This window comes from Suricata suricatta, chromosome 9 (genome assembly GCF_006229205.1).
Source record: "Suricata suricatta isolate VVHF042 chromosome 9, meerkat_22Aug2017_6uvM2_HiC, whole genome shotgun sequence".
Lineage (NCBI taxonomy): Eukaryota > Metazoa > Chordata > Mammalia > Carnivora > Herpestidae > Suricata > Suricata suricatta.
The window spans coordinates 103501221-103526468 of NC_043708.1; the positions used below are offsets into that span (position 1 = coordinate 103501221).

General features: G+C 46.5%; 1 protein-coding gene across 1 annotated transcript in view; it reads right to left on the reverse strand.

The window, feature by feature from the left end:
* Positions 1–22931, reverse strand: part of MEGF11 (multiple EGF like domains 11) — a 310492-nt gene extending 287561 nt beyond the window's left edge. The window contains exon 1 of the mRNA XM_029952659.1: positions 22858–22931. The gene's annotated coding sequence lies outside the window, so the exon portion shown is untranslated. The remainder of the gene's footprint in view (positions 1–22857) is intronic.
* Between the last annotated feature and the right edge of the window lie 2317 nt (positions 22932–25248).

The following is a 25248-nucleotide window of genomic DNA, read 5'->3' on the forward strand; positions in this document are numbered from 1 at the left end:
CAGGTCCTGGAAATCTTGAAGATAGCATGGAAGTGGCATTGGAGCATCTCTTCACTAGATTACAAGGGTCCAGGAGACTCCAGCTGATGCCTGTGTTACACTCTTACCAAGGAGACTGTTAAATAGTAGCTCAGCAAATACTGAGGGCTTACTCTGGAAAAGCCATTCTGCTAAAATCTCTGTAGCAATCCTAAGGATATAGGTTCTATAACTATCCAGTTTACAGAGAAGACTGAGGCTCTGAAAAGACTGCATGATTTGTCCAAGGTCACATGGCTAGAAGGTATCAGAGCTAGGATTTGCCCTCCACCTGTAAGGCTCTTGGTCACCACATTGTAAAGCAAGGAAGACCAAATTGCTAGGGACAAGTTTCACTGACCTAAGTGACTCACCTAAGATCACTGGCTGGAGGTAAAGTCTTCTGATCTCAATGTGGGCCCTTTTCACATACCACCCTGCCCCCTGACATATTACAAATATCAAATGAGCCTATGATTTGGTACTAGCGAGCCATCTGGCAAAATGGCATTTGGAGGTGGTGTGATAGAGAAAGAGTATGGGCTTTGGTTCAGGAAGACCTTCGTTCTGATCCCTGCTGTCACTTTCCAGCTGTGCATGTCACATGAGAGGCTACTTCATCTCCCTGACCCCCAGATTCCTCATCTGCAAAATGGGGGGATACTACTGTCCACTGACCTCAGAAGATATTAAGTGTAACAGATTTTGATGCTCAAGGCAGAGCCCTATGCCCCCAGGAGAGAAACAAGTTTAGACAGGGAGAAAGAAGTGAGGGAAAGATTCGTGTGACATCCCTTACCCATCAGGCTCATCGGAACATTTCTAGCTCTCTCTGTGGACACCCCAACCTCCACCCCTGCCGGGGCCGCAGTGTTCCTCATCAGAAGTCCATTTCCCACTCCTTTGAGTGACCACCATCCTTATCTCCTTAAGCAGGAAAGCACAGTGCTACACCCCGGTGCATTTCTCTGCCAGTGCAGAACCGGGCCTCACCCTGCAGCCAGCACCCAGCACCCTGTGAGCGACTGTTGGAACTCAGGCATAGCCTCTGTCTTCAAAGGAGGCCGTGAACTTCTGTTTGTTTTCTCCTCTGTTTCTCGATCCAAAGAGCCACAGGCTAAGGAACCTGCTTCTGGAAATAATTAAATGACTCACAGCTTCCATCACCTGGAAGAAAGGAATTGGCTTTGAACATAAACACCCAGGCTGATTTTCACATGCTGGTGGAAGGACAGTGGCACAAATCAGTCACAACCAAAAACATCTGGTTCTGTTTCACAGACGACACAGCCTTGCCCTGCCAGAGACACCAGTCTGACAGGCAGATGTGGACCCTGCCTTCAGGGGGCTCCCTCTCTGATGCTGGACATATATTTGCTGCCCTAGGACACCACGATGCCAGACAGGAAGACCCAGCGCTTGCCTTCAAAGAGCTACCAACCTGATGAAGGAGCCTCAGTCCCGACTTTCCCTTTGGAGGGATCCCCAGTCTGAGGGAGGGAACTTCCTAACCCCTAAGATACACTGCACACAGGTACACACATTCATATATGTGCACACACACCAGCCCTGTGGGGGGGGGGGGACATCCTGGAAGTTCAAGGGGTCAGCTGAGAAGGGCAGGTCCACATGAGAGGGGTGCAGAATATTAGTGCTCTTCAGTCTCCTCAAATTTCACCTCAACCAAGGTGCTCCCAGAAAGACCTTATCTGAGCCTGCCCACCATTTTCCCAACCCCTTTAAAATCACGAGTATTTCCTTCCCAGACCCCTGGAGCCCCTTTTACTGTGTAATATGCCCATGCCCCACTACTTGGGGGATGGGAGCTGCCGTCAGCGGAGGCTCATGGAAGCCCACCCCACCCCACCCCATCGTAGTGTGCCAGCAACTGACAAGGCCCCTGGCACACAAGCCCGGCCCCCTTGCTTCCAGATGGAAATGGCAGTGCAATTCCGGTTGCAGAGCTCCCCTTGTGATTAAACTGAATTAGACTTCATGTGAAATCACCACTCACCCCCATAGCCTGACAGCACTCTCAGCAAGTCACCTGTGCACGGACCCCTGCCTCCAGCTCTGTGTCTGTGGAACCTGCCCTAAGACACTAAGGAAGTAAAGGTGGAATCAGAAAATCCGGCTTCCAACCCTACCTCCTTAACCTGCTAATTATGTGATTCAAGGCAAGTTATTTAACCTCTCCAAGCCTCAGTCTCCTCATTTTTAAAATGGGAGTGATAATAATAATGAGGTATGACAGTCCAATAAAATCATGTAAATGAAAGTAGTTTGTTGCTTGCTAAAAAGCCCTCTCAGCATGACTGTGGTGTGGAGGTCAACAGAGCCTTTGGAACAGTGCTCTGGCCTCAAAGCAAGAGAAGGGACAGAAACCCATCCACAAAACCCATCCACCACCGCCGCCACCGCCGCCCCTCCCTGCATCCAGGCCTATTAATTCCCCTGCACCCAGAGTCACTATTCCATGGGTCAGTACCTGGACAATAGTGAGAACATCCCCAAACACGCCAACTTTTCCTGGATCACCTGATCACACCAAACAATCCCCAGATTAATAGAAGACCTTAAATACCTTTCTATTTTCAGATTACTCTCATATGTTAATATTTTATCAGTAGACAACAGTGGGGGCCATGCTAACTATACCATTTTAATATTTCATGAAGACCCTTAGGTACTTTTGGTTATGGTAAAAAGTCTGTTCTTTCACTCCAAAGCCATTTGATGCTACACGTTGTAAGCCTCGGCCATTTATGGTCCCAGACTAAAGCATTTGTGTTAATATGGCTGCCCCTATTCTGTACCCAATGACTCCCTTAGTCCTTTCAACAGTTTTCGATTTCATTTATTTATGCAACAAAAGTCTGTCAAGCACCAGGGCACCTGGGTGGTTCAGTCTGTTAAGTGTCTGACTCCTGATTTTGGCTCAGATCATGATCCCAAGGTTTGTGAGATCCAGCCCTGCTTGGGATTTCCTTTCCCTCCCTCTCTCTCTGCCCCGGCCTTGCTCATGCTCTCTCGCACTCTCTCTCAAAATAAATAAATAAACTTAAAAAAAATCTGTTAAGCACCTACTATAACACGTGTTAATCACAAGAGGTACAATAGTTCCAAAGTAGGTGTCCCCTGAGTTCCCTCAAAGGCAGAGCCTGAGACAAAGACATGCATGAAGGTAGTCTAATTGCGAGGTGATCCCAGAAGGCAGGAGAAAGGCACAAAAGGAGTTAGAGATAAAGGACACAAGGATTCACTATCTAGTTGACCAACACTAGAGGCAACTGGGCTCATTCTGCTGGGGCTCCTAAGGAGCATCTCAGATGTGTCCACGCACAAAATGAAACAGGGAAATATTTATCCATCACCAACAGGGAAACACTGTCTCCACTGGCTAGAGACAGCCATGCTGATGTTACTTCCCCTGCAATTCTACATTGGTATATAGTTTCCTCTTGGAGTCACTCACCTCCATGTCAGGAAAATCCTGGAGCCTCTGGGTGGCTCAGTCAGTTAAGCATCTGACTCTTGATTTCAGCTCAGGGCATGATCTCACAGTTGGTGAGACTGAGCCCTGCATTGGGCTCTGTGCTCGGGATTTTCTCTCTCTCTCTCTCTCCCTCTCTGCCGCTCCACCACACATGCTTGCCTTTTCTGTCAAAATAAATAAATACTTAAAAAAAAAAAAAAAGAAAGTTGTGTTAAAAAAGTTTACCTACTTGGTAGAGACAGTTGTGGGATGGAAAGAAGGTATTTTGTGACTTTCCCGAAGGGCATCATTTATCCTACCTACTTTCAATCAGGAACTAAGGCGACTAAGACCAGAAACTACTAAACAATTGTCTGCAGCCACTTCAGACCTATCATGGTTTGAAATGGTTCCCTTGGGGCACCTGGGTGGCTCAGTCGGTTAATGGTTAATTTGGCTCAGGTCATGATCTCATGGTCCATGAGTTGGAGCCCCACATCGGGCTCTGTGCTGTCAGCTCAGAGCCTGGAGCCTGCTTCAGATTCTGTGTCTTCCTTGCTCTCTGCCCCTCCCCCACTCAGGCTCTGTCTCTCAAAAATAAATAAACCTTAAAAAATTAAAAATTAAAAAAATTAAATGGTTCCCTGGTAAGGAAATGGTTAAGCAGAAGGAGGGAGGTTACCTCCTGAGAAAGAAAGAGGACTGGTCAGATCTCCTAGTAGACATGCTAATGAGAGATCTCTGGCAATAAGCAGTGGTGTTTGCTAACAGCTCTTAGCAGGTGTACCAGGCTTACCTGGGAGCCTAGAATTGCCTTACAGTAAATAAATAAGGAAACCTATGAATTTATGGAACAGGGAGCCCTTTAAGTCCCATAAGCTGTGTCACTATCTGGGTATACAGTGGAGATGTTTCAAAACCAAAACAGCTCCCTTCTGTGAAAACAAGGCAGTCACAGACAGTTAAGAGTCCTGTGTAAATCTGAGCAGAGCAGTCCTGATGGGCTGCCTCAGTGGTCCCGGACCCCTCCCTGATCCACTCATACCTCCTGTATTCTTGATATCCTTTATAAACCTTGATCCTGGCTAAGGTTCCCTGAGTCCTGAGAGTCTGACTTGATAATTCAATGTTTTGTGTCATCTCAGTAGGGACAACATAGGCAGTCTCATCTCCAGGTTCATTAAATGCGAATGTTCTCTACCTTTGAGGCCACTGTCTCTCACAGCGCTTATGTTTTTAGGTTCCAACCACATCTATAAAGTCTCCAAAATTCCTTTGTTCTTGACCTTGTCCTACCTGACGGGTAGCTCAGAGACCCACATCCTATCAACCAGCAGGAGTTCAAGAGTTCCACTGGTAAGAACACTTTTTATTAAATCTCCCTGGGCCTCTCCCTTCAACAAGGAGTCCAGGTCTCAAGAAATCTTGCCTATGGAATGAGTTACATTTACTGAGAAATAATTAAAATAGTTTTTCCAACTTTAAATTAATCAATGACATTCATAATTATGAGTCAAGAGCTTCTAACCAGCGTGAAGCTACCTATCGTGAACTTGACAGCATTTCAGATGAAAGCAGAGGAAAATGGTCTCAACATGGATAAATGTTGAACGGGAGGAGGGAGGGGATTCATTTTGAAATTTTGGAAATATGTTTTTAGATTTATTTTAATGTTTATTTATTTTTGAGAGAGAGAGAGAGAGAGAGAGAGAGAGAGAGAGAGAGCAAGCACAAGCAGGGGAAGGGCAGAGGCAGAGGGAGACAGAATACGAAGCAGTTTCCAGGCTTTGAGCTGTCAGCACAGAGTCCAACTTGGAGCTCGAACTCACAGACCGAACCATGAGATCATGACCTGAGCCAAAGTTGATGCTTAACTGACAGAGCCATCCAGGTGTCCCTGAAAATACTTCTTAAAGGGACCACAGACTGGAAACCACCAGTATATATATTCCTTTATTCTCATTCTCTTTGTTCATCATCTGCCATTTCTCTGACCGTTCATAAAGCTCTTCGATTTTTCCCAGTTTACTTGCTTTCACCTAAGTATTCCCCCACCCGCCAATCTTAATGTCAGCAGCAAGCCTAAAGCTCACCATGAATATCGATTTTCAAATCCCATGTAAAAATGTAAATACCATCTCAGGACCCACCCACAGGCCCCCTTCTCTCTCCCCGGATGTCCTAATATTTGGGCCCCAGTAACCCTCTGTGTGGACCCAGGCTCAGTTTTCCACCCCTCCAGAGTGAGTGTGCACCAAAGAGGAATAAACATAGATCCATGGTATGCAAGGAGAAAAAATTAAATCTCCTAGTCTTATTACTTTATTGAAAGGGGGAAAATAATGTTTATTAAATACTTAGTGTGCATTAGTAAGCAGTACAAGTTTATACTTTATTAACAAAATTACACATATTGGAATGGAGCTCAAATCATTTTTTTAATGAAGAGCAGTAGACAATCCAAAAAATATAGGTGTCATTGCTGAAAATATTCTCCCCACCTCCCACCCTCTTCCCCATCCCTCCTGTTTTCCTACCCCTGGTCCTATGGTCCTGGGTATTTTTCTATCTGTCACCTCTCTCGGATCTCCACTCTGTTACTCTCTGCTCCAGACCTCTGGCTTGGTCTCCACCCAATCTCCTGCACCTGATGTTTTAGAGCTCCTTGTATATTTGTTGACCATCAGCTGGGCCCACATCCTGCTCCCCAGGTGAGCCCCAGAGGCCCCCACCCCCAGATCCAGTTCCTGAGCCCACAGCCCAGCTCAAAGACCTGGGTCTCTACTTATATGGGTAATTGTGCAGTCAAAACAAACCAACAATATAAAAATGTCCCTAGAAATGTTACATAATGTAGTCCAAACTAGAAGCAGTCTGCATACCTACCAGTAGGATTTTAAGGAAAAAAAAATTACGGTTTATCTACAAAATGGTCTATTATATAACCATTAAAAATATATTGTCTAGAAATTTCTAATAACATGGGGAAATTCTCAAGCTATAGAATCAAGAGCAAAAGCAGTCCTCAAAATATCTACAAAGCGTAATCTCTCCAAAGAAAACAGAAATCGCCAACAGGTACATGAAATGGTGCTCAACATCAGTAGCCATTAGGAAATGCAAATCAAAACCACAATGAGATGCCACTTTACACCTGTGAGAATGGCTAGTATCAAAAAGACAAGAAATAGCACAGTTGGTGAGGATGTGGAGGGAAAGGAGACCTTGTGAACTTAGTGGAAATAGAAATTGGCGCAGCCATTATGGGAGTTTCCTCAAAAATTTTTAAAGAAGAACAACCATATAATCTAGCAATTCCCCCACTTCTGGATATTTATCCAAAAGAAATTAAAACACCAGCTTGAAAAGATATCTGCACCCCCACGTTCACTGCAGCACTATTTGCAATAGCCAAGACGTGGAAACAATCTAATTACCCATCTACGGTGAATGAATAAAGGTGAGTGATAAAGATACACACACACACACACACTGGAATAGTATTTAGCCATAAAACAAAAAGGAAATCTTGTCATTTGTGACAATGTGGATGGACCTTGGGGGCATTATGCTAAGTGAAAGAAGTCAGACAGAGAAAGACAGATACTATACGACATCTCTTATGTGTGGAATCTTTAAAAAAAAAAAAGGCAAAAACTCATAGATACAGAGAACAGATTTGTAGTTGCTAGAAGCAGGGGGTGGGGGTGGGCAAAATGAGTGAAGTAGTCAAAAGGCACAAATTTCCAGTTATAAGATAAATAAATTCTGGAGATGTAATGCAGAGCATGGTGAATATAGTTAACAATGCCGTACTGTGTATTTGCTAGTTACCACGCTGTATTATATATTTGAAAGTTGCTAAGAGAGTAGATCATCACAAGAAAACAAGTGTAACTATGAGAGGTGATGGATATTAACTAAACTTATTGTGGTGGTCAGTTTGCAATGTCAACATATATCAAATCATTACCTAAAACCAGTAAGTGCCAATTGTCAATCATATCTAATTGAAAAATATAAGAAAACCAGATCAGAAAGCATTCTTCAGCTAGGACATAAGAAATATGCCAACTCTGATTAACAGATGGAGTTTTTCAAAACAATATTAATCTCCAGGTATGTAGTCAATGGCAAAAAAAAAAATCATGAATTTCCAGATTCATGTAAATTTGCCCCTCTGCTCACTGGATTTGAAAGTATAAATTTTGTTCAGAGAAGTACTTGCTGTAGGTCAGGTTCTAACAGACATATCGTATTTTACATCACTTCCTGAAAAAAATAAGTGTAATCTCAACTCTAAATATATAAACATGCATAAGGAAAACAGCCTGGCAGGAAATATACCAAAATTTTACTAGATGCTTTCTCTGCCTTCATTCACCAATTCAGTTAAGTATTCACTGATGTTCCTTATGTATTCTGGCATTGAGCTAGGCCCTGACTTGTGGAATCATGGCTGATTTCGGTTTTCTTTCTTTTTTTTTTTAATGTTTATTTATTTTTGAAAGAGAGAGCATGACTAGGGGAGGAGCAGAGAGAGAGAGAGAGAGAGAGAGAGAGAGAGAGAGAGAATGTGAAACAGGTCCCAGGCTCTGAGCTGTCAGCACAGAGCCTGACTCGGGCTCAAACCCATGAACCGTGGGGTCATGACCTGAGCTGAAGTTGGTTGCTTAACTGTCTGAACCACCCAGGCACCCCTGATTTTGGTTTTCTACTTTACACATTTCTGGGTTTTTCTAGTTTTCTTTAAAAAGCGAGGTTTACTTTTACAAAAAATAAAACAGAATCAAAGAGTGTTTTTCTTATGAAAGCTTATACCATGAATCTAAAGACTGTTCTGAAAATTTGAGTTGTAGGTACTGATTCCTGCTTGCTTACATGTTTTACCCCTTGTAGAAACCTCTAGGGGGTAATTGGTATTATTTCTTCTAGAGAAATGGTGGTACTTCTCCTGGGTTATTCCTTTCTCTAGGAATTCGGGGATCTTACTTCTTATCATCAGTTACCCTCCCCTGACCTTAGTTCCAGAGCCCCCAGAACATTAGTGACAGAGCCCAAATTAGCCAACAAAGGGACTGTGACACAGAAACCAACACTCTCTCCAGTGGCATCCAGACATGGAAAGGCATTATAACTCCAACAGGAAGGAGTGAAGTGAGACATAAGGCAGAATTTTCCTTTGGGCATGGGGGTTCAACCACAGAGTGGTGAGACTCTTTCTTCAGGGAAGCCAGGGATGGGGAAGGTAAGAGCAGGCCTCCTTAGGGTCTTACAGGCCTAAGACCCCAATATGTCTCTTCAGAGTCCTGGGTGGGGTCTGCTCCCTAGGGATTACTGCCACTGAGGTCCAAAGCATCCCTCCCCCTTCCTACTGCCAAACAGAAGTGTTAAGACACAAACCCAAGGCCAGCTGGTGGGGCTGACCCTGCACACCTCATCTGGGAGGGGGCTGTCATCAGGACCAAATGGCCTCCTCACCACTCAGGATCAGAAGGGTCTCTGAAGGGGCAGCACCTGATGCCCAGTAACAGGCCTGGAACAAAAGCCCTCACACATTGGGGAATCTACACTCCTAACTCCTCAGACCCCAGTGAGGCTCATGCTCCTCACTCACCCACCCCAACCCCAGTCCATCCAAACCACTTCACCCCATCTTCCTCCAGGCCTTAGCCTCAGTAACACAGTCCCCTTCCTCCATTCCACCTCTCCTGTTCCCCTCCCTGCCTCCAGGCTGCATGTGGGGCTGGGGAGACTGAGGAGGGTGCCCCACCCACAGCTACCATCTCAGAGTCACAGAGAATCAGAGACAGCCGAAGGACAGGCAAAAGCACACAGGTGTGCAGGGCAGCTTATCAGCTGTGAGGGTGCCATGGCAGCTGGGAAGGCCACGGGCAGACAAGGCGTGGGGAAGTCTTCCAGAAGAAGTAATGTCACCCTGCAAGGTCTGCAAACCCTCCTGCCTAAATGCTGTGTTTCCAGAAGGTGTCTTTAGCACCCTAAAATGTTTCCTATGGTTAAAAACCTGTGTCCAGACCTTCCCATTGTCCCAGTGAGGGGAGAGGGGTGCCTTTCCCCAGTGTCCAGAAAGACGCATGACAGAGAGGGGCCAAGGTCACTGTAAGTGCGGAGATCCTAATGTACATGCATGCACACATCTGCACACTCACACATCGTAGACACATACCACATAAGCATGCACATGTACACACACACTCACTACACATACGCCACACATACACAAATACCATACACATGCACAACCACACGTGTACACATGTCTGTATAGGTACACTGCACACATACACGGGCCCCTCATACAGCCATCAGCCACTAGAGAAAGAAGTAGCCAGTGCTGGCGTGGCAACCCATTTGGACCGCTGTATTTTTACAAAGAAATATTTATCAGTAATGAAGAGCAGCCATGTCCATAGGGAGTGGGCACTACAGTGCTCTTTGCTAAGGTCAAATTCCCTTCTCCTCAGGAACAGCCACTCAAACAGAGTGAGGCAGCTGGCTCGGCAGACCCCAACTCCCACCACGCTCAGGGATAGCCCTGGGCCCCGTTGCACCTGCCTCTTGTCTCCCCCACATCCTGCCCACCCCACCCTCTCTCTTCCCTTTGTATCTCTGAGCAGCAACACCTCAGTCCCCAACGGGCAACCCAATGCACAATCCTGAGGGAATCTTTTCCTTTCTGGAAGCTTCCTTTTGGGCCTGTGGTTGGGTTTCCTTCAGGACTGATTGCCTAGAGGGACTGTGCCCCTCTCCTGGCACCCTGCTCCCCAATGGGAGGAGCGTGTTCTGTCAGAGGGAGCCAGCCAGACTCCACTGGCCCCAAAGCAGATACAAGAAGAACGTGTATGAATGGTAACCGGAAAGACAATACTCTCTTTCAGCCTTGCCAACCTGGGCTTTCTACCCTCAAGGATCTAAAGGAGTGAACCAGAGGCATCTGACCACGTGACACAGCACTGTTCCTCCACCCCCACCCAGCCAGCACCTCTCCTGACTGGAGAAAGCCCCGTGCTCAGTTCACACCTCAGGTAGAGGGGATCCTGGAGCCTCAGTCCCAGTGCCCCGGCCTCTCTGCCCGTGCTGGCAATCTCAAAGGAGCTCTGCTTTGCCCCTTTGTCTTCTGCAAAGCTCCCATTGGCATGAGCCTGTGCACCCCACCACTCTCTGAGGGGTGGCAGCGGAGACCTTGGCAGAGGTCAGAGGTCAGAGCACTGACCCATGGGTTCTGAGGCTCTGCCTCCCCTGCCAGCTGCCACACCATGTTTATGGAACATGATAAATCCTCCACAGCAGGGGGGAACGTCACTATGAATTGCACCTACCACTGTCAGGTTGCTCAAGAGGCTGCAGGAGTCAATTTTTGTTCTGTCATTCGGAGCTGATGAGCAGGGTAGGCAGCAGGGCATCCAGGTCAGACTCTTGGGGTCCCCATGGATAAGCTGGTGCACAAGACCTAAGTCGTCCGCAACGCAGACTGCGAGTCCGTGCCGGGTGACCTCTCAGAACCCCTCCGGTGTCACATGCCTGCCTGCTTATAAGAAGGATGTGTTCCCAAGAAGAACTCTGACCCCATGGAGAAACTAAGTCAAACAGTCCCCGCTATGACCCAAGCACCTCTGCAAGTTCCTCCTCGCCCCACCCAAATTAACCTAAATGAGACTCTACAGAGGTTAAAAACCACCTCCCAAATCAAATAGGACAAGGAGATCAAACAAGCAACGGAGCGACATGCGATTCCTCACAGGAGCTTGGTTGGGGAAAAACCAGAAGAGACCCTTCGGGGACAACAGAGAAAACTTTAATGTGGACCAGGTATTAAAAGATGTTAGGAGACTGGAGCACCTGGGTTTCTCAGTCAGTGAAGCATCCAACTCTAGATTTCGGCTCAGGTCATGATCTCACAGTTTGTGAGTTCGAGTCCCACAACACAATACTGCCAGTGTGGAGCCTGCTTGGGATTCATTCTCTCTCTCTCTCTCTCTCTCTCTCTCTCTCTCTCTCTCTCTCTCTCCCTCCTTCCCTCCCTCTCAAAGTAAATAAACTTAATAAAAAAAGATGCTAGGAAATTATTAACTTTGCCAGCTGTGATAATGTTCTTGTGATCATGTGGGAAAATGTGCTTATTTCTTGGAGATGTATGCTGACATGCTGACATGGTTAGGAGTGAATATCATGATATAATTTACTTTAAAATGATTCTACAAAAAATATAACAGATGAAGTAAATATAGAAAAACGTTAATGATTGTTGAATGTTGGTCATGGTATATGGATCTTTAATTGTACTATTCTCTTTTTAAAATTTTTAAATCGTTTTATTTTATTTTTGAAATAAAGACAGAGCATGAGCAGGGGAGAGGCAGAGAGAGAGGGAGACACAATCCCAAGCAGGCTGAGGCTCTGAGCTGTCAGCACAGAGCCTTACTTGGGCTTGAACCACAAACCATGAGATCATGACCTGAGCTACTCAGGCACCCCTAATTGTATTATTCTTTCCACTTTTCTATGCCTTGGTAGATTGTCATAATAAAAAGTTAAAACAAAACAAACAAATCAAAAAACAATCACTTGTTTTAAAAAGGAAGAAACAACCACAAAACCTTGCTGTGCCAGGGGCAAACCCGGATTTTAGCTGCTGAGTGAGTTCTAGTAGAAAGTGCTCTCAGAAGTCAGAGAGCCTCAGTTCAAGGCCAGCACACTCCCTCCCACCTGCAGACACAAATCTTCTCCGAACCTTGAGTTTTTCTTATCTGTAACTCAGAAATAATAAAACCATCCTCACCGTGTTGTAAGAACTTGATGAATTTTTATATGTGGAAGTTCCTAACATCCAGTGGGTCTTCAATAAACATTCATTCTTGTCTTTTCTCTGCATCTCCCCTACTTGGTAAGAGGGTCAGGCTAGCATGAGGCAACAAGATGCAAAATTTAAGAATTTCAACTTCCCGGGAGATAACAAAAATTAACTATCCCCTATTCATCCTGCTCCATACAACCAAAAACTCTGGATGCTCTATGTAAAACAATCACAGAAGGAAGGTGGAAGAAAGAAGCAGGCCAACTAGGGACCTCAAGTCCTCACAAGATGGTGAGTTCCCTGGGTTTTTAAATGACAATTTAAATCTATTTTTGTTTGCAACTTTTGCATAAAGCAATAACTATAATAAATCTGTGTTGATGGGCACACAATGTATAAAAATGTAATTTGTATAACAAATAACTGCACAAAAGAGAGAGAGGGAATGAAGTTATATAGAAGTAAAGTTTTGGGGGGCATCCGGGTGGCTCAGTTGGTTAGGCATCCAACTTCCACTCAGGTCATGATCTCATATTTCATGAGTTCAAACTCCATATCAGGCTCTGTGGTGACAGCTCCAAGCCTAAAGCCTACTTCAGATTCTATGTCTCCCCTTCCCTCTACCCCTCCCCCTTTCTCTCTCTCTCTCTCTTCTTTCTCAAAAATAAGTAAATATTAAAAAAATTTTAAATATGTCAAGTTTCCAGGGCACCTGGGAGGCTCAGTTAACCATCTGACTTCAGTTCAGGTCATGATCTCGGGATTTGTGGGTTCAAGCCCTACATCAATCTCTGTGCTGACAGCTCAGAACCTGGAGCCTGTTTCTGATTCTGTCTCCCTCCCTCTCTGCCCCACCCTGGTTCACACTTTATCTGTCTGTCTGTCTCTCTCTCTCAAAGATAAACATTAAAATTTTTTTCTAAAAAAAAAGAAGCAAAGTTTTATATACAATTGAAATAAATTTGATATTAAATATCATATTATAAATAAGAAGGTTATAGAGATGTAAAGAATCCAAGGTCTCTATATTCAAACTGAAAAATGATACCAGAAAACTGTCATAAGTTATGTATACATAATGAATGAAATACCTTAAGCAACTCCTAAAAAAAACTATACAAAGACATACACACAAAAACACTACAGATAAACCAAAATGAATTTCTAAAAACATGTTTAAGTACCCTTCAGAAGACGGGAAAAAGAAAACAGAGAAATGAAAAACAGAAACAAACAAAAAATAAAAATAAAATGGCAATTAAGATCTACCTAAGAAATCAATAATTACATTAAGCGTTAATGGCCTAAATACACTAATTTAAAAAGAGATTTAAAAAATGGTGTCAAGGAGATTGAGATGGCAAAGTTGTTTTAAAAATATGCCCCATGCCTACGTGGCTCAGTCGGTTGAGCATCTGACTCTTGATTTCAGCTCAGGTCATGATCCCAGGGTCATGGAATGAAGCCCCTCATCAGGCTCCATGCTGAGTGTGGAGCTTGCTTGAGATTCTCGCTCTCTCTCTCCCTCTCCCTCCCTCTCAAGTAAAAAATAGAAAAAAAGAGCATGCCCTAACTAGAATGGCTAAAATAAAAAATTGTGACAACACCAAATGCTGGCAAGGATACAGAGAAACTATCACTAATTATTGCTTGTATTAAAATAAAAGGGTAGTACAGTTACTCTGGAAAATGATTTGGCCACTTCCTTAAAAACTAAACATGCAGAGGAATGAAGACATGTCCACACAAAATCCACCCATGAATGTTTATAGCAGCTTTATTTGTAACAGCCCAAAACCGGAAACAACCCAGATGTCCTTCCATGGGTGAATAGTTAAACTGTGGGACATCCATCCATGGAATATTACTAAGCAATAAAAAGGAAACTAACTATGGAATGCAACAATTTGGATGAATCTCTAAAGAATTATACTATGTGGGAAAAAAATAATCATAAAATGTTGCATATTGTAGGAGTCTATGAAAAGACAAAATGATAGAAATGGAGAACAATTAGTCATTGCCTGGGGGTAATGAAGGCTGATAAAAGAGCAACATCCTTGTGGTGATGGAAATGTTCTGTACCTTGACTGCACCAATGTCAGTATCCTGGTTGTGACACCGGCACAGTGTAAAACTACAGTTTTACAAGATGTTACCATTGGAGGAAACTGAGTAAAAAATATTATTTCTTACAACTATATGTGCATCTACATGTGTCTCAAAATAGGAATTTAATTCACAAAAAAATAAGGAGGTACTCGATCCCAGGGTCATACAAATGCAGAGTTAACACCTGAGAGCAAGCCCTTCAGTCAGTGTTTGCCTTAGGACCTCACTTGTCTCACTCTGGTTCCAGCCCTGCCTGCGAATGATGCCTTCTCAGATCTACCTGGAGAATTCTAGAACCAGAGGACCAAAGTTTGATCCCTGAAGAGCTAGGAATCATCATGATGTTCCAAACCACCCATGTCCCAAACACCCCAGTCCAACTATCTTGCAACGTGGATGCCTGGCTCTATGGGGGACGCCAGGCAAGGAGGTGTGAGTGGGACAGTCACTCAAGAGGAATCAAGTACCTTTTGTAGAGATAGAATCTTAAAGGGAGAGACTTTCAAGATCATCTGGCTTCATATATGGAGAAACTGAGGCCCAGAAGAATAAAACCACTCCCCCAAAGCCACACAGATAGATTCCTGCCTGGGATTGTCACCACAACACCACATTTTTCTCTCGTGAGCAGGACACATGTTAGAATGAAAGACGAATATAGCAACATCTCTTGCCTTCCGATAAATCCCAACAACAAACACCTCCAGGGCCATTAGCTCCAGGGTGAACGGAACTTGAACCCACAGGACAGGAGAAAGGAACAGGTCACAGGCAGTGCGAAAGATGTAGCAGTTAAGGGTGACTTTGGAGCACAGTGTATGCTCTGCCACCCCTATTCCAACAACCTCCCAGGCACCTCCTCTCTCACTGCCACTGTCCCTTTCCCTGGAACCAGTGCACACACATTAAAGTGCTCCCTTCAGATTTTTGTCTTCTCTACGACAAGCCTGTCATTGGACCACAAGAAAGGAAAGCATCCTATGTGAGCTGCACTCGGAAAGTCAAGGGTCCTCTAGCCAGGGACACCAGACAGGAGGTGGATGCCAGCCCAGCCAGATGTCTTTTGTCTCAGCCATCTCTAAACATGCTCTCAGACCCCCCCAGCCTCACCTGTCTTCTCAGCTCTTGGCCTGAGTCCCACCCTGCCACCACTGGCTCTGTGTGGGCTCCGCCCAGCCTCTGTTGACCTCCCCCAGGCAGACACCCCAGCACCTGGCCTCATGCCCCTGCCATGAGTCTCCCTCCTGCCCTGGGACTTTCCTGTTGCCACTAAAGTGTGCGACACCCCAGGAGCTGCTCAGAGCCCACACACGGTTAACCCAGAAGCGTGAGAAGGAGGTACCAATAGGAGAGAGTAGCTAGGATTAACCTCTTCTCCTTTCTTGCCCCAAATTCAGGAGTTCCTTTAACCTCCCTGAAGACACGATGGGCACCATCAGTGCCTGCTCCATGATGCACTGCCGATGCTTGCTCTCCTTCCTTCCTGGTCCCACTTCACTCTTCCTCACTCCTGCTTCCCCAGGACTGCACTCCTCCATAATGTATCAACATGTTTTGGCCTCAGGTTCTGTTTTCTAGAGACCAGGACTAAGATACCCTCTTGGACGGGTGGGGGCATTAAAATGCTAGATAAACAGAGAAAAGAAGGGCGCCTGGATGGCTCAGTCAGTTAAGCGTCTGTCTTCAGCTCAAGTCATGATCTCACAGTCCGTGGGTTTGAGCCCCACATTGGATTCTGTGCTGACAGCTCAGAGCCTGGAGCCTGCTTCAGACTCTGAGTCTCCTTCTCTCTTGCCCCTCCCCCTTCAATCTCAATCTCTCTCTCTCTCTCTCTCTCTCTCTCTCTCTCTCTCTCTTTCTCAAAAAGAAATAAACATTAAACAGAGAAAAAAGAAAGATCACTTTGGCCATCATCCTTTGAGGCTCTGAGCAACCTTGGGCACTCTCTCTGCATGTCCAAATCTTGGGGGCTCTAAATCCCAGAGTGGCTGTGGGGGTGAGGGGTAATTCTGTGCCCCCTTCTGTCCTTGTGTATCTCTTCAGGTATGCCCTCCCTTGGGCTCTTCCTAACCACACCCATATAAGCAGTACCTTGCCAAGCGTGAAACTCAGCCCCATTTTAGAGGAAAGCAAGCAAAGCTGAGACACGTTCTAGGTCTGATCATCAGCAGTTTACACTGATCCAGCCTCAATAGCTGTGTTAAGGTCAGCGCCTGTTCTAGATTCTGCCAACAGCCCATTTCCACTGCTCAAGGTCCCATTCTAATGTTTGGGTCCTATGATGTACCAGTTAGTTATTAAATATTTTGGCTACAACACTGGCTAAGACACAGTACGTTGGGGAGCCTCTTAGAACCAGCTCCTTGCCCCCCTCTGGGTATATTAAAAACATCAGGATATGTTCCCTTCCCTACATAACTCCTCCTGCCAGAGAAGTCAGAGAAAAATACACTGATTTGTTGTCCTAAGGATCCAAATCACTAATACAGACCCACCACACCGACCTAATGAAACAAAATCAGACGTCCTGAGACATAGATAGACTCAGAGACTATCAGAATTCCACACAAAGGTGTTGGACTGAACAGTATTTACTGAAGGGGACTATTTGCAGAGGCGTGAGCAGGATTAAGGGAATCCACAAAGAATGTTAAGACATTCTGAAATTTGCAACGGTGGGGAGTCCTGAACAGGCACAGTGAAGAGCTGGGGTGGTAGAAGCTCAATGAAAGTTGAAGCTGAGGAGGATGGGCCCCATAGTGGTGGGGGGCAGCCCCTGCCAGAGCCCTACACAGGGAGGGAGTAGGGAAGAAACCCCCCAACCCCTCTCTCCTCCCACCCTCCAATCTCCCATGTGTGCCTCCCATTGGCCAAACCCAACCAGGATGCAGAAAGCAGGGGCCCTTGCAGAAGTGAGCTCCTCCATGGCAGGGATGTCCGAGATGGCTGTGGGGCCACATGTGGCAATCCAAGGGCCACAGAGAGACAATCGGAGGCCCAGAGGGATGGAGGAAGGACACCTATCACACATGGTCCCTTATGCACCAAGGCCTGGCACATAGCTGCAGGACTTGGCACCCACCCACCATATCACAGCTGTCCTCGGATTCTCCCATCAGCACTGGCTTGGTGGGTCCTGGGGGAGTTTCCTGTAAAGGGGAAGCCTGGGTGCCTTCCCTGTCCCCTGCCTCTGCTTTAGGTCCCCAGAATAGGGAGAGGAAAAAGGAGGGCTTCTCCTCCTAACATGGCCAAAACCTCAGCCGCTGGGTCCTAGAGCCAGGCTGTGGTGGCCCTTGACTCTGCCAAGAGACCAGTACTGAAGGTAATTACATATCCTTTCCTCCACTTGGCACACTGCCCCCCAACAACACAGGGATGCACTTCCCCCCAATCCCCACTGCCAAACCTTAGCCTGGTCTCCACCTGCACATGCAGCGGCATCCCCACCACGGAGCCGGGGACCCCAGAGGCTTGCTGGCAGAGGTACTGAGGCAGCAGCCAACCCAGAATCCCCCTGCCAGGGACTTCCTCACCACACACGGGGAGCATCAGCAGTCGGGACACTACTGAGGCTGAGCAGGCTACCTCAAACCACAGAACACAGGTGTCCAAAGGGAGAAAGAACAGCAGGCTCTGGACAGCTGAAGAGAGGGCCAAGTTCTTGGAGTTCTTGAGCCCTTCTATGCCCTTGCTGGCTTCCCAGCTTTGCAGATATGCCTGGAGTTTAAGGCAGAGCTGGGTAGAACCAAGAAGCTCTTTGGTAAGATCAGAAGATTACAGCATGAGGAAGAGCAGGAAGAACAAGACAAATCATAGGAGCTTATAAATCCCTACACTTGGGTCGGAGGTGCGGGGGAGGTTGCTGCTAAGCTACAGACAACTCAGGACCAAAGTTAAAAAATCAAACCTGTCCCTTTGTCCTCTCCTGCTCTCTTTGATCCCTCCCTGTGAATAAAATAAGTAAAATAATCCTGTGATTAATGGATGAAGAGACCCAGAGAGATAAAGCAACATGTCCAAGGTCACACAGCAAGATTGTGGTGGCATGAGGGCAGGAGCTCCTAAGGTCTCCAAAATGTTAAGAACCTATCATGTGCTGAGGACTGACTCTTCTGGACACTGGGATATAGCAGCAAACAAAAGAGACATGAGGTTAGCAAATGTAGAGCAATGCTGCCCCATAGAACTTTCTGCAGTGATGAAATGTTCCACATCTTGCTATCCAGTCCAGTGGCCACCAGCCACAGGAAAAGTAGCCAGTGAGATCAGAGAACAAAATTTTTGCTGCATGTTGTTTTGTGTCTGTTTTTTTAGGATTGCTCTGTCTTCATAAAGGACTGACCTTTTTGTCATTATGTAATGTCCCTCCCCATCCCTGGGAATTTTCTTTACTCTGAAGTGGACTCTGCCTGATATTAATAAAGCCACTCATGCTTTTACTGCTGATGGATGTTTATACGGTGTATCTTTTTCCAACCAGGAACTGAATTTTTAATTTTATTTGTTTTTAATTCATTCATTTAAATAGCCACATGTGGCGAATAGCTACAGTATTAAACAATGCCATTTTAGAGAGCTCAGTTCAATAAGTTCTATCTCCACTCTGCCAGTGGTTAAGCAGACCAGCTCCTCCCCCGAGAGAAACACCAGCAGTGGTTGTCCAACACCACTGGAATTCAGAAGCCCCAAGGAAGCTCCCCAACTGGAGGAACCATCCTCACTCACATCTGAGATGGAGAAAATGGACCCTGACTCACCCCTCTTCCCAAAACTCCAAAGTAGTTGGACATATCTGGGGGGTGGGGGGGCCTAAGCGTGAGTTGGCTCTTTCCAGAGCAAAACTTTGTCTCTGTCCTCGATTTAGACAAGTTCTCCCACCAGATCAGGGTGCCCGATCCCTCCTGGTTCTGGTCCTCCACCTGCAGGGGGCAAGCATTCTCATAACGTATTCTGGGGGTCTTGTGGAGGGAGCAGGCCCTTGCTTTGCTAGGTTGGCTTCGGCCTGGTCAACAGCCGCTGGAAATGAGACAGCAGAAAGGAAAGGGACAGGCCTCAGGGAGGGGAGAAATGGCCACTTGGTTAATTGAGATGACTTATATGTGAAGCTGGCCAGCTAGAACCCATTGCTGCCAAGGACTCCCCAGGCAGAGTGACCTTCTTTCTCCTCCAGGCTTCCATACACCCTCCTCCTCGCTGAACTGCTGCGTCTGCTTCCTTGGCATGTCACCCCCAAAGCCTGGCATCTCCTCAAAGGAGCTCATGGCACTGTGGGCATCCTTCCCACGTGTTCAGCACAGGCAGAGGCTGCCTTTCCCTCCCACACCACACCATGCCCAAGGCCCAGCGTGGGATGCTGAGTGTGCGTGGCAGCTCGATGGAGGGGGCAGGGGAGGGGAAGAGAGAGACAGAGAAAGGAATTGCTACCCTGAGTCAGCAATGGTCCTGCTCATCAAGGGCTGATGCACAGGGAATCCAGGGAAAGGATCCTGATGTCCCATTTGCCATTAACCTCTAGTTTGGAGCTATAATGCTCCCCCCCAGCACCCCCTCTCCACCTCCAACCCTTTGCATTAACACTAGAATGCTAAGCCTGAGTTCCAGCCTCAGTGTGTCTTGACTTGTTGTCTGCTTGTCTCTTGACATATCCCAGCGTCGTGACTTCCCCCAACCATCACCCTGTGCCCTTGCCTTGGTCTCTGTCCTGGGCTTAGAGGGCAGGAGAGCTGGGAACCCAATGCAGGGACCAGGGGAGGAAACCAGCCGGTGGGGGGCGGGGGGGGGAGCGCCCTGTGCCCCTGGAATCTCCACATTACACCGAGCACACCTCCACTTTAATTTACACATCTTCTTTCATTTTTTCACCAAATAAACTGTCACAATAATACAGGAGCTGATTCAATTCGGGCAGAGCTGCACAGATCACATCAGAAAATGACTGATAGTCTTGATGTGGAAATTGCATTTATCATACAGGCAAATAAAGTGTGAAGACGTACACTCACGATAAAGGTTTTGTCAGCACCGGAGTGCACAATTGACCTGGAATACCCCCCCCCCCTCAACAAATGGGGCACTGGTGCAGATTCAAAATAAGATTGAAACAGGGAGCAGGAGGGCCTATGGGATCAGGGGCCAGCAAAGGCTGGTGGGTTGGGATGCATGGGATCCAGGCAGCATGTGAAAGAGTGCCCTCCAGGCACACTAAACTGTGGTCCTCACCTGTGCTGGGGAAGGGACCGATGGCGGAGGGCTACCGTCCTGAAAAGTCCTAGGAATTTACCCCACATTGGAAATCCGTGGCGAACTGCTCCTGTAATTTACTGGCCCAGCTGGAGAGATGCATCTTTGAACTCCAGCAAAAGACTTTGAAAATCACTCTCAAACCTGGCTCTAAAAGCCCTGTCTGAGATGAATTAAAGGGAATTATGCACATAAACCCCCCAGATCAAGGGGACATCCACTCTCCTTCAACTGCCTGCAAGCTGATTAGACAGAGTTCACAGCAGAACAGGCACCTGGGCTGGAAAAATAAAATAAATTAAAATTGAAATGCAGAGACTGATGGCTTCTGTCACCGAGCCTCTCCAAAACCATGGTTCGTAAATTGGAATTTCCACTGATGCTAAGGCAAGAGCTCAATGGCTGCCATTGGCCTGGCGGGGTCTTTAAGGAAGGTCTCTAGATTCCCTTTAAAAACTATACCATGTAAAGGGATCCATATCCAGGAGGATGGCTTTGGCTCTAAAAGACACCTCATCACCCCAAGAAGGAGACACTGAGGCACAGCAAAATCAGGTCACACTCAGACCCTTCCACGTGCCACACTACCATGGTGCCCAGTGCCTGGCACCTAGCTGGTAGTCAGCGACATTTATGGAAGACTAGACAAGATGCTGCCTATCTTCCCAGGCCCTGCTGAGCAAACTCACCCCAATATCGTCCTCCAATGGCACAGCCTAGGTCCCACATGAGCCACTCAGGGGAAGCAGTGAACAGGTACCTAGAACTCTATTTCACTCAGACAGACCCTGGTCCAGGCCAGAGGCAGCTGACTGTCAAAAGTGTGGAAATTGAGGTTTTTCATCCCCAGAGACATGGAGAGGGAGGCCAGAGGGGGGATGTGTTGAAGGCTATGGTGGCCACCCAGATCCTCCCTTCAGGACTGAGCCAACCATTTCCAAGGCTCTCTGAGAATTACCCTCAGCCAGAGAAAGCCACCTGGGTGAAGGTCACACCCCATATGTAGGGGCAGCTGCATCCAATGACTGGTTAGTTGGCCAAAGGGAGGGTAGCTACCAAGGCTTGGGCCCTTGCCTCAGGGTGGGATGGCTCTGCGGGCCACCCCTCCCTGCAGAGGGCTAGCCTTCAGTATGTAACCCCATCGCTGTCCAGCTCCACACACACACCCCCACTTCACCACCCGCTCTCCCCACAGGTGTTGATACCAGGGCAGGAGGGAGACAATCCCTGATGTGGCAGGTGCCACAAGTTGAGGTGACAGGAGATCATTTGTCTAGTCTAGTCCTTCATGGCAGGACCAAGGGGACCCAGAGAGGGGAAAAGACTTGCCCCTGCATATGCAGCCAGGACTGGCAGAACTGTCCCTAGAACTTAGGCCTCCTGACTCGGCGCTTCCCCAGGAACTCTCCAGAAAGGGAAGGCCTTAGATGAGTAATTGAGAAAGATCATTTCCCGGTCCCTACTGGCCGCAGCTTTCACTCTGTCATTTTGTGGGCCCTCATGCCAAAAACACGCTCTGTGGGTGCTCAGCATCTCTTGGCTCATCTCACCGGCATCCTTCTCAGACCGAGGTAGAAGTGCTGCCATTTTACAGGATTTATTGAGAGCCTTGCTCAACTAAGGAAAGATACCGTCATCAGCCTTGGCTGTCATACAGTTGACAATGGCCTGTCTATGTGTCCCCCCCACCCCTGATTTTTAAATGGAGGGAAAAAACCAGAATCACCCAGCATTTACATTGATTTGGTTAATCCCTAGGGGAAAATACAATTAAACAACAGGAACAAAAAGAAAGCTGACTGATGAGTTGCCATTTTAAGACCCTTGGTCCAATTAAGCTAAAAGCCTGCTCTCGGGGCCACAGCAACCGTCCCCAAACACTGCCAGCCCACCAGCGCTCAGAGTCGGGATGCTCTCAGGGCCAACAGGAGGGAATCCCTGGAATCTGCACCTGGACTTGCCCTTCCCCATTTAGGGCCGACTTCGCAGATCCCTGCTGACAACCAGTCACCCCTCTCTGCTGGAAGAGGCTCAGTAGAGGCTGGGGTATAAACAGGGAACACAGGTTCTATCTCTAAAGCATCGAACTTCTTGTTTTTTATCCTGCTGTCTTGCCCATCTGCTTGCTTTATAAAAGGTGGGCCCCTGGTGGGAAGACTAGGCCTGTGTTGCTGCTAACTAGCCTCAGTTTTCTCACCTTTAAAATGGGCATGTCCATGGACCACGGAGACCTGGAGACGTCAGCTCTCTCTCTGTTGAGAATATGCCGTGTAGGGGCACCTGGGTGGCTCAGTCGGTTAAACCTCCGACTTCAGCTCAGGTCAGATCTCACGTTCGTGGGTTCGAGCCCCGCGTCGGGCTCTGTGCTGACAGCTAGCTCAGAGCCTGGAGCCTGCTTCCAGTTCTGTGTCTCCTTCTCTCTCTGCCCCTCCCCCTCTCATGCTCTGTCTCTCTCTGTATCAAAAATAAAAAATAAAACATTAAAAAAAATTAAAAAAAAAAAAGAGAATGTGCCGTGTAGCTTCAAACCCGTTCTCCATCCTTAGTCTTTCTGAGCAGCAAAATCAGTCTTAAGTGCCTGTTTATTCCACCACGGTGAAGCTTACACGTATTGGCCAAGAAAGGACAGCCTCTTCAACATAGGGGTTCAGAACAATGTACTATCCACAGACACACACACACACACACACACACACACACACACAAATTAAAAACAGGTATGTACTTGAAATTGAAATAGTTCCCCAAAGAGGATATACAGATGGCAAAGAAGCACATTAGGCATTAGCAGACTGAAAGTTAAAGCCACGGTGTCATGTCGTTCAAAAGAACTAAAATAAAAATTAATGATAACACCCCCATTCTGGCCAGGATGTGGACATACTGGGTCACTCCTGCATTGTCATAGGAATTTAAAATGATACAGCTACTCTGAAATGTAGTTCGGCAGTTGTTGGAGTTTTTTCCCCCCTTAAACTAAACATGCAATTACCATATGACCCAGCAATTGCACTCTCGGGCACTTATCCCAGGGAAATAAAAAAACTTATGCTCACACAAAAACCTACACTAGAATGTTTGTTTATAGCATCTTTGTTTGTAGCAGCCCAAATCTGGAGACAACCAGAATACCCTCCGTGGGCTAACAGTTATACACACACGGTACGCCCATATTAGGTTGAATAGTGTCCTCTGAAATTGACGTCCATCCAAGAACCTCCGAATATGACCTTCATTGGAAACAGGGTCTTTGCAGATATGAGTTAAGATAAGGCCACAGTAGATTAAGGTGAGCCCTCAATCCAGTGACTGGTGTCCTTATGAGAAGGTCACATGGTCACAGAGGCAGAGATTAGTGCAATGCACCTGCAAGCCAGGAACGCCCTCGGTTGCTGGCTAGGAAAAAGCAAGGAAAAATTCCTCCCCAGAGCCTTTCAAGGAAGCACCGCCCTGCTGACATCTTGATTTCAGAGTTCAGGCCTCAAGAACGGCAAGAGAATAAATTTCTGTTGTTTTAAACCAGCCGGCTTGGGATACTTTGTTACACCAACCCTCGGGGGCTAATACACCACAGGGAAACTACTCAGTAATAAAAAGGAACAAATTGATATGCAACAACCTGGATGAACCTCTGGGGAATTAGGTAGAATGAAAAAAGCCAAACTCAAAAGGTTACATACTCTGTGATTTCATTTATAGGACAGTCTCAAAATGACAAAATTACAGTGATGGAAACCAGATCACTGGTCACCAGGGGAGTGGGGAAAGAAGGCTGGGCTATAAAGGGGTAGCACAAGGGAGGTTTTTTTGTGGCGGGGAAAGGGGGGGAGATTGAACAGCTCAGTATCTTGATTGCAGTAGTGGTTCCATGAATCTGAGCATATGACAAAATTCACAGAGATACACACACAAAGTGAGTTCATGGAAACACTGGTGAAATCCCAACACACTCTGTAGTTTAGTTACTAGTATAGTGTCATCATTAATTCCAAGTTTTCGTTTTTTATACTGTTTACCTGAGATGCTATTTAGCATGGGGGGGAGGGGCAGCCAGGGGGTACCCAGAGCACTCTACTATTTTGCCCACAATTATTTCAAAATAAAAGATTTTTGCCAACAACTATTTCAAAATAAAAGTTTTTTTAGAAAGGAGTTTTGGGAAATTCAGTTATGTTTTACCAGTATAAAAAAATTAAAAGTAAAAAAGATGTTACTGTTCAAAGTTAACTTCCAGCAAATTCTGGAGGCAGACAAACCCGGCCTGACGTTTCGGGCCTGCCATTTACTCACTCTGCAGCTTTAGCAAAGTTACTGCACGTCTCTGAGCCTTAGCCTCCTCACATGCAAATTCTCATACCGGAACAATGACAATTATATTTCACTTGAGATGATGTGTGTAAAAGCAACTGAAGCCATCACAAGAACGTGGATGGTGTGGAGTAAATCTTAGTTCTGATCTTATCCCAACCGGTGTGACTCTTCCCATTTGTTTCCTTGACCTGCCATTGCATGCAATTCCACCCTTTAAAGTCAAACAGGGTTCTCCTGGGAACCCAGGTACCTCTAGAATACAACAGCTCTTCCAGAT